This window comes from Orycteropus afer, unplaced genomic scaffold (genome assembly GCF_000298275.1).
Source record: "Orycteropus afer afer isolate SDZICR_OR568_19922 unplaced genomic scaffold, OryAfe1.0 scaffold00236, whole genome shotgun sequence".
In the NCBI taxonomy this organism is placed as follows: domain Eukaryota; kingdom Metazoa; phylum Chordata; class Mammalia; order Tubulidentata; family Orycteropodidae; genus Orycteropus; species Orycteropus afer.
Window position 1 is genome coordinate 4,414,712 of NW_006921823.1, and position 12,772 is coordinate 4,427,483.

Consider the following 12,772-nt stretch of genomic DNA (forward strand, 5'->3'; position numbering starts at 1 on the left):
TAGAAGTGCAAACCCACCAGCCATTCCTCGGAAGGAAGATGAGGCAATCTACTTCTGTAGTGATACTGCCTCAGTAACCCAAGAAGGGGTCACTGTGAGTTGGGTCCAACTTGACAACATGTAACAACAACAACAACATTTATTTCAAAGAGCCCTGGTTGTGCATTAGATAGCAGTGTGCTTCTAAAAAGATTACACCCTTGGAAACAATAAGGGACAATCTATTCTATCTTATAAGGTTGCTGTTTGGGATACCTGGTGTTGCTCTAACAGGAATATATCACAAATGGTTAACTTTAACAAACAAGAGTTTATTCTTTTACAATTTTGGAGGCTAGAAGTCTGAGTTCAAAGTTCCAGGCTCTAGGAGCTGGGTGAAAGCCTTTCAACCTTGGGCTTCAGCTCTGCCTCCTTCTCCCAGACCACTGAAGCTGGAGGCTTTTCTTCACTCAGACAGCTGCTGGCTGCTGAGGCTGACAAACCCAAGGTTGACAAGTGAAAAGACACAGTCCCAATATTGCCAAACAACATGGCAGGCTAGTAATTCAAATCCAGAAAAAAAGTCCCAAGATCAGCAGGGCATGGCTACATGCAGGGTTCAAGCTGTCAAAAAGCTGTAGACCATTGCCAAACTTCAAACTTCTCCTTATATATAGGAAGCAGACCACATTCCTAAAGCAGCTATTTAGCTGCTTCCAGCAGATTCCACCATGGAGTTGATTGCCAGTCTCATTATGGTGAATAACTACCAACAGCTGCCCAGCCACTCAAAACCAGAACCAGCCAAGTTGACATATAACCTTTAACTACCACAGCTGCTAATTTATTTCACAAATGTCATATAAATAATAATTCTCCCCTGTCCATTCTCCATAACTTGTTATTCCAGGCATATCACAAACTGCACTGCTGATATATATATATATTTTTTACAACAATGTCATCACTTATTCAAAATGCATATTTCCTGTCACATCAGCACAGGAATTGTACAACTCGGCACATTTGATATTCTTTCAGCCTAAGTGTGAGAAAAGTCCTTCTCTCAAACAAGCTTTGTGTCTGGCATTTACCACCATGTATGGGGACAGATCCCCTTACTCTACACACAAGTATGTATTTCCCAGATCTGATCATCAGGTGTTCTGGGAACATCAGAGTCAGTGTGGAAGATGCAAAGCATACTTAGGAGAAACACTTGACTCTCCTCAAGCACCTCCTTCTTGTTGTTAAGTATTGTCACACCTATCCCAGCTCATGACAACTCTGTATACAATAGAACAAAAAGCTGCTTGGTCCTGCATCATCACAAAATCCTTAGTATTCTCAAGTCCATTGTTGAGGTCACTGGGTATTTTGAATACCTGCTAACCCAGCAAGCTAATCTTCTAGTACTATCATTTTACACTTCAAAACAGAAATTGAAAAATCCCTGTTGGGATGTCAGACCTAATTATGAAATAGTAGCACACATTCTTGTTCTATTTTCAGTAGCAAGACTATACTCAGCCCTTTTAGCTAGAAACATTGTTTTTGCAGGACAAAGAAGCTAATAAATAAAAATTAAAACAAAAAATATCTTGGTAAAAATATGGTATTTTTATTCCATTTTACTCACTAAAGATTTGAAATAGTTAATCTAAATGGCCAAATAAAATAACTCACCTTGTCTTTTTCTTATCCATATCTATGAAGAGATTGAAATCCTCTGTCCAGAATTCTTAGCCCAAGGTCCATGGGTTCCCAAAGAGTCTATGGATAGAATGTGGAGAAAGAAGTGCATGAACATGTTTGGGGACAAATAAAATTTCATTTTAACTAACCTGTAAATGAAATTTAAATTGACTTCAGTTACAAATGTATGTGAGAGGCCACAGTAGGATTAACCCTCCTGGTGATCTTGTCATCATAGAAATTTCAGGTATCTTATGACACATTATAGTTGTTTCAGATAGGTACACAGGGTTGGTTTCATTTGAAATCCTATGTATCTTGTACACATTTTGCAATGTTTTTCTGAGAAGGAGTCCATAGGTTTCATACTACTGAAAAAATCCATGGTTCAAAAAATTAATTAATCAAGCTACTATAAGACAGGAACACAGTATAGTTACACATCAAGCATGTTTTCATCCTCTGAAACTCAACAATGCACCAATTATGATGGAACTCATAAGATAAGATTTATTTTTCAATAGATTTTCACACTTCATTCTATCTTTAACCCTACCAGGGAGGCAAACTAATCCTAGGGCAGGTTTTCTTACCATTGGGGCCCTGAAGCACAGAAAGATTTGATGACTTAAGCAAGGTCACACAGATGGTGAGTAGAGAACTCCCAACATTCTCCTCTCCAGACATTCTGCCTTCCCCCAGGTGGAGGTGAAAAATTGTGGTTCCTTCTGTCTGACTATTGTGTCACCTCTTAATCTGAACCTGATCTTCTCATATTGTGGTTCTCTAAGACCTAGGACTGGTGGTTCCAATATTTATCCAACCCTCCACATTTATTCACTGCCTCAGTTTACAGGACAGAGGCAGATGCTACCACCTTGCTTGGTCCTGAGCCTTCATGGCCTTGTTGGTTTTCTGGGACGAATAAGAACTCCTGAATGGAATTAGCTGGAAAACGTCTATTGAGCTTGTGCTGTAAATGCAGAAAGAATTGGCTTCTCATGGTACGGTTTAGTCAAAAGGAGGTAAGAGAGATGGGATGGTATAAATAGGGGAAATAGAGAGGAGCTCTGGTAGCATAGTGCCTAAGGCACTTGACTGCTAACCAGAAGGCTGGCGGTTCAAACCCACCAGCCACTCCTCGGAAGGAAGGTTGGGCAATCCTACTTCCGTAGTGATACTGCCTCGGAAACCCAAGGAGGAGTCGCTATGAGTCAGGGCCGACTGGATGGCAAATAACAACAACAACAACAACAGAGAGCAAAGACTGTGAGAAGCAGGGAACAGAGGACACCGGAAAGGCAGAAAGGAATTCACAAGGATCCCCAAATGGCAGAACTAAGGTTCTAAGACTGGACCTAGCTTGAGAAGAGAGGAAAGGGGCAAGGAGGGATATTGAAGGGAAATGAGCGAGAGTCAAGGACATCCTGAATTTGTGTCAAATTTGCTATATTGCTGGGTAACTTTAAACACACACACACACACACACACACACACACATATATATAATTTTATTTTGAAGTAATTTCAGACTTACAGAAAATTTTCAAAACATAGTGTGAATAGTTTCCATTCATCATCTTCCTTGTATTTCCCAAACGTTAACATTTTACCATGTTGTGCTTATCATTCTCTCTCTCTGTCTCTCTCTTAATTTTTTTCTTTTTTAATTTTTATCGTGGTTTGGGTGAAAGGCTACAGAGCAAATTCATTTTCCATACAGCAGTTCACATACTCTTTGTCTCATGACATTGACTGCAGTTTCCCAAAATGCAACAGCTCTCTTCCCACTTCCTCCCCATAGTTTGCCTCTTCCCTATGTCCTTCCCTCCCATGCATTCCTGCCCCCTGAGCTGTCTCCTGTGCATGCACAACCCTTCTATTCTCCCATGATTAATCTCTCCAAAAGGTGTATCTACCTAATGTAAATTGTTAGCTCATATGCTTGTCTTCTCTTTGGCTGGAAGCCACAGGAGTGGGTTCAGTTCCAGATCAGAAGGACAGCTAGAGGCCACAGTCTCAGGGGTTTCATCTATTGTTGGGTAACTTCTTAACTGCCGATTTTTGGAAATTGACCACCAAGCCTTATTTCTGAGGTGCCTCTGGGTGGACTTGAACCTCTAACCCTTCAGTTAACAGCTGAGTTTTTTAACTGTTTATACCACCCAAGGACTCATTAGTAAACTTACTTATTTTTAAACTGAACAGGTCCCACCCAGACACAAATATGCACTCCATGAGAACAGATATTTCAGTCTGGTACTTGTGGCCACACTTCCACATTAAGAGTTTTGCCCAGACCCTCATCCCTGCTCAGCAGTTATGGAGGACAAAAGCAGAGCACTGAGCATACAGTGGGCAATAGTTGTTGCTTTTGTTTGCTATAATGTCTGATGTTTTCTCTATGTTCCTACCCTCAATGTCAAACATGGGAACAGACAAAAAAGAAGGCTTTCTGCTTCAGCTCTTTCCCATTTTCTTCAATGGCCAGACTTTGCAGAAAACCCACAGAACTGCAAAGAAGAGACTCACTTAGTAGAATAGTGCCAATGCCCTAGAAGAGAAGACACTCATTGGGCTGTGGACTCAAATCTGCCTGGATCTCTCCTGCCCCACAAACTGGATGACAATACTACTGCTGGCAGGTCAGGCTGAGCAGAATTTTTTTTTCCCCCACAACCCTTTCTGTGGTAGGTTCTCCTGTCTGGTATCGGGGACATCTGCCGGAAATAAGGCACCATCTGTGGGATTCCACAGACATCTCAGCTGGCGTCCTGCTGCCGTTGACTGAAGCCACAACCTGGCCCTGCATCTTGGGCGAGGGGTAAGAGAGCAGTGTGGTGCAGCCATCAATCAACCTTGGTATTTCCATCCTAGGTGCATCTGATGCAAAAATAAAATCCAAAACCCCAGCCTAAAATATCCTCTGAGAGAGGCGAGTGGGATCTCTGTCTGCGGTGGGTAGGAGGTGGACCTCAGCATCTGGGATTCCTAATTATAGAGGGTTTGGGTCCCAATGTTTTACCCATGAGCCAAGACATGTGGATCTCCACAACATCTTAACTGTCATGTTTACTGCCTATTTCCCCAAAGCAATGAGATAAAAATATAAACTTCTTTGAGCCCCAATGAGCTTTCCTACACCAGTAACAGTGTTTTTTGTTTGTTTGTTTGTTTTGTTTTGTTTTTACCTTTCTCATAAGGATTACTTTTAGATTTCAAGACAATTAGTACCCCATACCCATTTTTAAATGAGACCCATATGACCTAAAGAACATTTCCTTTTCAAAATTTTCAGTGCTGATAAAGGACATTTGTACTAATTTCTTTTGGGGAAAAAACACATTGGAAAAGTAATATTTTATTCCACTTCTTCCAAGCTTTATTTTACATAAGGAGTTTTCATGTGTCTCTTTCCTATTTTTTAGACCAATGTGTTGGGATATGATCAGTGGGCAGTGGGGAGCCACTGAAACTGCTAGCACAGAGCAACAGAGTTGTTGTTATTATTGTCATTTGCTGTTAAGTCACTCCCAGTCACAAAGACCCCATGTATAACAGGATAAAATATTGCACAGTCCTGCCTCATATTTGTGATTTTTGGTCTACTCAAATCTACTGTTGCAGCAATTGCATATTTTGAGTGCTTTCCAACCGCGGGGGTTCATCTTCCGGAATTCTACAGGTAGTCCCTCACTAATGACATATTTGATATATGACAAACTGTGCTTATGACTCTCTCTCTCCTTTTGTATATTTTATCATTAGTAACATGTACTACATACAGTGTTGCTGCGTGTAATTTGCTGATATTGTCATTCTCAGATGTTCAATCATAGACATTCAATGTTATGGTTTAAAATACTGCTGTATAGCAGAGTATGCATGATCTGCAGTGAAGTCAGTGTCAGTGTGTGATGGTTATGTTTGTATGTCAACTTGGCTAGGCCTGGTTGAGTGTCTGGGCAGCTGGATATAGTATTCCCCATGATGAGAATGGCAATCAACTCCATGGTGGAATCTACTGGGGGCAGCTAAGTAGCTGCCCTTGGGTATGTGGACTGCTTCCTGTATATAAGGAGAAGCTTTGAGAAGGGTCTCTAGCCTTTGGCATGCTTGGACCCTGCATGTAGTCGTGTCATTGCTCAGTAGACTGCTATGCTATGCCGACCCTGGGATTTACAATGGACTTAAGTTAATGGCCTGCCCTGTGGTTTGGTAACATCAGGACTGTGCCTTTTTACTTGTCAACCTTGGGGCTTCTCAGCCTCAGCAGCCAGCAGCTGTCTGAGTGAATAAACACCTCAAGCTCCAGGGGGCTGGGAGCAGGAGGCAGAGCTGAAGCCCAAGGTTGAGGGGCTTTCACCCAGCCCCTAGAGCCTGGCATTTTGAACTTGGACTTAGAACCTCCAAACTGTAAGAATAAACTCCTGTTTGTTTAAGCCATCCCATTTGTGCTATATTTTTTGTCAGAGCAGCACTAGGTGACCAGAACACAGTGTTAAGAGTCATAATGGATAAAAAGTTGTTTATTGTTCAACTCTAATGACATATAGCAGTTGACCTGCTTTACCAGCCCAATAGCTGGTAGGACTCTGACTTCATTGTCACAACACCAATGCCAACTTAATTGCAGACCAGACCTATATCATGATCTTATTCAGAATTTCATACCATAAGAAGTTTCAGTTGTTAACTTAAAGCTGAGTTGTTCAAGTTTCTCTAACTATAATACTTGCTCTGCTTATAAGATAACATATCTAAAAAAAAAAGAAGAAGAAGAAGTCCTCATGCCTTTGAAAGTTCTATTCCAAAAACAAGGTGGGGAAAGCTCTGGACATGGATATAAAGATGAAGGTCATTAAAGTCCTATGATAATGGAATGAAAGTTGGCAAAATAGCATGTGAGGAAAGACTGTTTCAGTCAACCACTTCAACAATCATTAAAGATAAGAATAGGACATTGGAGTCAGTTAATGGAGGGGTTGTTGTAAAATGGACAATTTTAACAAAGAAGAGACAAAGGACAATCTATGAGATGAGAAAGTGTTGGTGATTTGGATAAAAGACCAAAATTAGAAGAGGATTCTTACGAGTTTACTAATGATTCAAATGAAAGGACACAGCTTTTTTGAAAACCTGAAAGAATAGCAAGAAGACTATCATGAGTACTTTAATGCTAGCAAGGACTTGTTTCATCCTTTAAAACACAAATTTGGCTTACATAACATGCACATAACTTGAGAAGCAGGAAGAGCCATATTGAAACTGCCAAAAAATTTAAAGATGAGCCAGACAAGATGAAAGATGAAGAAAAGAAGTTGTCAAAAAAAATTACAGTGAAAAGGTTAGCTGGAGGGTTTTTTTTTTTTTTCTAAATTAAATAAGGGGCTTCAGTTCCTTGAAAATATAAACCCAAATGCTGATTGCTTTGCTAAAGTCCATAGGCAGATTCAGGAGGGAGTGAAATAAAAAAAGGAAAGGACCAAACAGAACTTTCACTAATTTTCTGACTAGAAATGCCATCAAAGTTCCTCGGATAATCCAGATGATCCAGAACCTTCCACAAGTGGAGTTATTACCCAAACTGACAAAATGCCAACATCATTTAAATCTTCCTCATTGTTCAAGTAAATTTTTGTGTATTTTTTTATATATTATGTACTAAAATAGATCTGTAAATTTATATGTAATGTTTCCAACCCCCAAAGGCAAATAGATTGGATTTATAAAGAAACTGATAGTAAAAGGCAATAACAATGAAAACTATGAAAAAAAATTTTTCGATTTACATTAGAACCAACTTACAATGGAGTCATTGGAATGGAACCCTATCATAAGTCAGGGACTACCTGTATTGCACAATGCTCAATTGTGATACATAAGAGTTTTATTGGCTAATTTGCAGAGCAGATTGCTAGGCCCTTCTTTCTAGTCTGACTTATTCTGGAAGTTCTTCTGAAGCCTGAACAGCATGAGTGACACTGCCAGTACTGGAAATACTAGTCACACAACTTCCAGCAAGCCACCACAGTGCAACAAACTGACAGAGTGTTGGGAGAAGTAGAGCACCAAAGGGGAATTCTAAAGGAGAAGGGGCAGAGTGAAAGATGGATTGGTCCACATGCTCATAGACTCGACTGCAACCACAGGGAGTAAGGAAGCTCTAGGTGTGGCCTGATGACCCAGCCTGGAGTAGTACTGCAAGAGTGCTAAGGGGAGGAAAGAGATGCTGACAGCTAAAGCAGTCTGAAGGGGTCTGATGAATCAAAGAGACTGTAGGTTTCAAATGAAGGAAGCACAGAGAATGGTAGCAACAATTTTTAAAACAGAAAAGTTCAGAAGGAGATGAAATTGACAAAGAAGATGACTAATTTGTTTGGGGCATCTGTGAGTTTGAGACGATGATAGAAACCCTGTTCTAGAAAGTGAGAGTTGATGTTAGAAGAGGAGTGTTGAAAATGGCAAAATAGGCTCACACACTCCCTCCTCTCAACTTCAGATCTTCTAAGAAAACAAGGATTTACTTAACAAAAAAAAAAAATGTTAAGAGCCAGAAGGAAGTAAAAAATACTACCACCAAGAAGCAAGAAATAAAGAGAATTCATGAAAGAGAGGAAGAAAAAAGCAAACCACATTGGTGGGGAATAAGAGTGGAGATAACAGCAGCATAAACATGTGGGTGAAAGCAGCTGGTCCAGCAGTTGTTCTTAATGATTGCTAGGCTGAGCAGTGGGCTGGAACAGAGAATCCCACCCCAGATCACAGGGGTGACCAGAGGCAAAACTCAGAAACAGCAGAAAGGCTCTATCCCCAGAAGATAAGCTACCAGTTCACCTTAAGCCAGAAAAAAAAAAAAAAAAAACCATCAAGTGAACTCCAACTTATGGTGACCCTTTGTGTGTCACAGTAGAACTCTGCTCCATAGGATTTTCAATGGCTGATTTTTCAGAAGCAAATTTCCATGCCTTGCTTCTAAGGCTTCTCTGAGTAGACTCAAATCTTCAACCTTTCAGTTACCAGCTGAGTGTATTAACCATTTGAACTACTCTGTTTGACTTTACCAACAAATATCATTCTCAAAAACATCAGAGACAGAACTCTCTGTTGGTAAGAGAGCAGGGCTTATAAAATTAACAGTGAGCTGAAAATTCATGATAAGCAACAAATATCTGAGAAAAATGAACATTTAGAAAAAGAAGTGCCAATACAACAAAGGAATGGTACAACACCTAAGAAAATAAGCTTAAAAGAACAAAGTAAAATATGTTAAAATTAGCCTAACCAATCATCCAAAAGACTCAAGAGGAGGATATAATAAGCATAAAATAATGACAGGTGTTCAGTTATCACGGACTCATTGCTTAGGTTCCCCTTGCAGCCACCATCTCCTAGTACAGAGCCCTCCCCACTTTGTCTCCTCTCCCCCCCCCCAACATTTCAACCAGCCTACAAGATTGAGTATCTGCCATATTACAAGGAATTTACCTCTTGTTCCTCTATATCAATTCATAGAAAAAAGAAAGAAACAAGGGAAGAAGGAAGGGAGGAATGAAGGAAGGAAGGAAGGAAAGAAGACCTCTAAATATGAGTCCTGCTAGCTCCACTATCCATTTTCTGCTTTCTCTTGACCCTTCTTCAACCAGTCTTTCATCCCCATCACTCCACTAAAGTTGCTGTTGTCAAGATAACATTGATCTCACAATACCAAATCCAGTGTGGGAGTCAGTGAATCATGCCTTTCTCTTTAATATCCTTTCTGATTTGGCTTCCAGAACCTTCCTCTTCTAACTCCATTCCTATGATTGCTCCTTTCTTAGCTGCTGTGCCAGACCCTTAGCTTTAACCCAGCTCAAAACTGTTGGCCAGCCCCTTTGTCCTGAGACCTATTTGTCCTCTACCTACACTTTCCCCCCACATCCCTCCCTTGTTCTTTGTTGTGGTTAGATAAAGATGCCATCAAGTCAGTTCTAATAGTGACGTATGTACAATAGAACAAAATACTGCCTAGCCCTGCAACAACCTTACCATCATTGCTAAGTGAGCCCATTGCTGCAGACATTGTGTCAGTTAATCTCATTGAAGGTCTTCCTCTTTTTTGCTGACCCTATTCTTTACCAAGAATGATGTCCTTCTTCAGGGACTGATCTTCCTGATAGCAAGTCCAGAGAATGTGAGACAAAGTCCTGTCACCCTCACTTCTAAGGAGAATTCTGTCTGTACTTCTTGCAAGAAGTATTTGTTCATTCTTCTGATATCCCATGATATATTCAATTTTCTTTGCCAACACCATAATTCAAATGAATCAACTTGTTTGCTATATTCTTAAACTTTTTAATGAATATGAGGTGAGTAAAAATACCATGACTTGGGTCAGGCACACCTTAGCCCCTTGCTTTATACCATTATAAAGAGGTTGTTTGCAGCAGATTTGCTCAAAACAATAGATCCTTTGATTTCTTGAATTGCTTCTATGGGCATTGATTGTGGATCCAAGTAAAATTATATCCTTGACAACTTCAATATTTTCACCCTCTACCATGGTGTTGCTTATTGATCCAGTTGTGTGGATTTTGGTTTTCTTTGTGCTGAGATGAACTGCATATTGGAGGCTGTGGCCTTTGATCATCAGTAACTTCATCAAGTCCTCTTTGCTTTCACTAGGCAAAGTTGTGTCATTTACATTGGGAAGGTTGTTAGTGAGTCTTCTTCCCATCTTGATGCCACATTTTTTCATAGAAGCTGGTTTCTTGGATTATTTGTTCAGTGTACAGAATGAATAAGTATGGTGAAATAATATAAACTTGATGCACACCTTCCCTGATTTGAAACCATGCAGTATCCCCTTGTTCTGTTCAAACTGTCTATGTGCATGTTCTGTGTGAGCACAATGAAGTGTTGTGGAAATCCCATTCTTTACAATCCATAATTTTTTATGATCCCACAGTCAGATGCCTTTACATAGTCAATAAAACACAGGTAAACATCTTTCTAGTATCCTCTGCATCCAGCCAAGATCCATCTTAAATAAGCAATGATATTTCTCATTTCATGCCCTCTTTTGAATCTGGCTTAAAACTGATAGTTCCCTGTTCATGTACTGCTGCAGCTGTTTTTGAATTATCTTCAGTGAAACTGTATTTGCATGTGTATTAACTATATTGTTTTATAATTTCCACATTCTTTTGCATCATCTTTCTTCTGGATTCAGGTAGGAACTAGATAAGGGCAGGGTGGAGAGGTTTTCAACATCTAAAGGGACAAACTTGTCTGTCAGTTTGTCATCCTGTGGTGGCTTTCGCATTGCTGTGAGGCTTGAGGCTGTGCCACCAGTGTCTCAAAAGCCAGCAGGGTTGCACATGGTGCACGGATTTCAAGACTAGGAAGAACTGAGACAGATTGGGAAGAAGGAAGAGGCCATTCACTTCTGAAAGAATTGGCCACGAAAAACCTTATGAATAGCAGAGAAACACTGTCTGATACATTACTGGGCAACTTTATCAATAGCCTGGAAACGTAGTCTGATACAGCATAGGAAGATGAGTCCCTTGAGTCAGCGGGCACTCAAAGTATGACTAGGAAAGAGTTCCCGCAACAGAGCAGAACCAACCTTAATGATACGGGTAAATTAAATCTTGCGGGACCTCCATTTGCTGACTCCATTTGCTCAAATAGAGGAGAAACAGCTGCAAAAATCCATTAATAATCAGAACATGGAATGTACAAAGTATGAATCTAGGAAAGCTGGAAGTTTTCAAAAATGAAATGGAATGCATAAAGATTGATATCCTAGGTATTAGTGAGCTGAAATGGACCAGTTTTGGCCATTTTGAGTCAGACAACCATATGATCTACTCTGCTGGGAATGACAATTTGAAGAGGAATGGCATGGCATTCATCATTCCAAAGGATGATTCAAGATCTGTTCTGAAGTACAGTGCTGTCAGTGATAGAATAATATCCATACACCTGCAAGGAAGATCAGTTAATACCACCATTATACAAACTTATGCACCAACCACCAAAGCCAAAGATGAGGAAATACAAAGTTGTTATCAACTTCTGCAGTCTGAAATTGACCAAACATGCAATCAAGATGTATTAATTATCACTGTTTACTGGAATGCAAAAGTTGGGAACAAAGAAAAATCACTGGTAGTTGGAAAATTTGGCCTTGGTCATAGAAATAATGCTGGAGATCGCATGATAGAATGTTGCAAGAACAATGACTTATTCATTGCAAATACTTTTTTTTTTTTTTAATTGTGATTTGGGTGGAAATTTACAGAGCAAATTCATTTTCCATACAGCAGTTCACATACACTTTGTCTCATGACATTGACCACAATTCACCACAATGCAACAGCTCCCCTCCCACTTCCTCCTGACAGTCACCTCTTCCCAGTGTCCATCCTTCCATGTACCCCTGCCCCCTAAGCTGTTGCCCTGTGCATAAACAGTCCTTCTTTCTCCCATGATTGTTCTCTCCAAGAAGTGTATTTACCTCAGACAAATATTCAACTCCTATGCCTGTCTTTTGCTTGGCTGGAAGCCACAGGTGTGGGTTCAATTCCAGAACTGAAAGGCAGCTAGGGGCCATAGTCTCAGTGGTTCCACCAGGCTCTATTGGACCAGCAAACCTGCTCCCCCTTTTTTTTTTTTTCAAATGATTTTGAGTTTTGTTCCACATTGTTCTCCCTCTCTATCCAGGATCTCCTATATAGATCCCCCTCCAAGTGGTTGACAGTAATAGCTGGACAACATCTAGTTTTTCTTGTCTCATAATCATATAGGCTGCATGGTGTATCAGTTGCTAGGACTAATTGTTTCCATGAATCTTTGGCTTTCTTCATTGTTCTTTGTTCTGGACGAAGAGAGACCCATCATTGCATCTCGATGGCTGCTTTCAAGATTTTAAGATCCCAGTCGCTACTCAGCAAAACAGGAGTTGAAACTTTGTTTTGTGTAGTGTGTTATGCCAATTGAGCTTGACGTCCCCTGTGACTATGGTCCTGAGCCCACAGGTTCAACTACTTGGTCCCTCTGGGTAGCTGGCTGTGACCAAGAAGTGACTACAACCTTGTTCCTTGTCAGCTCT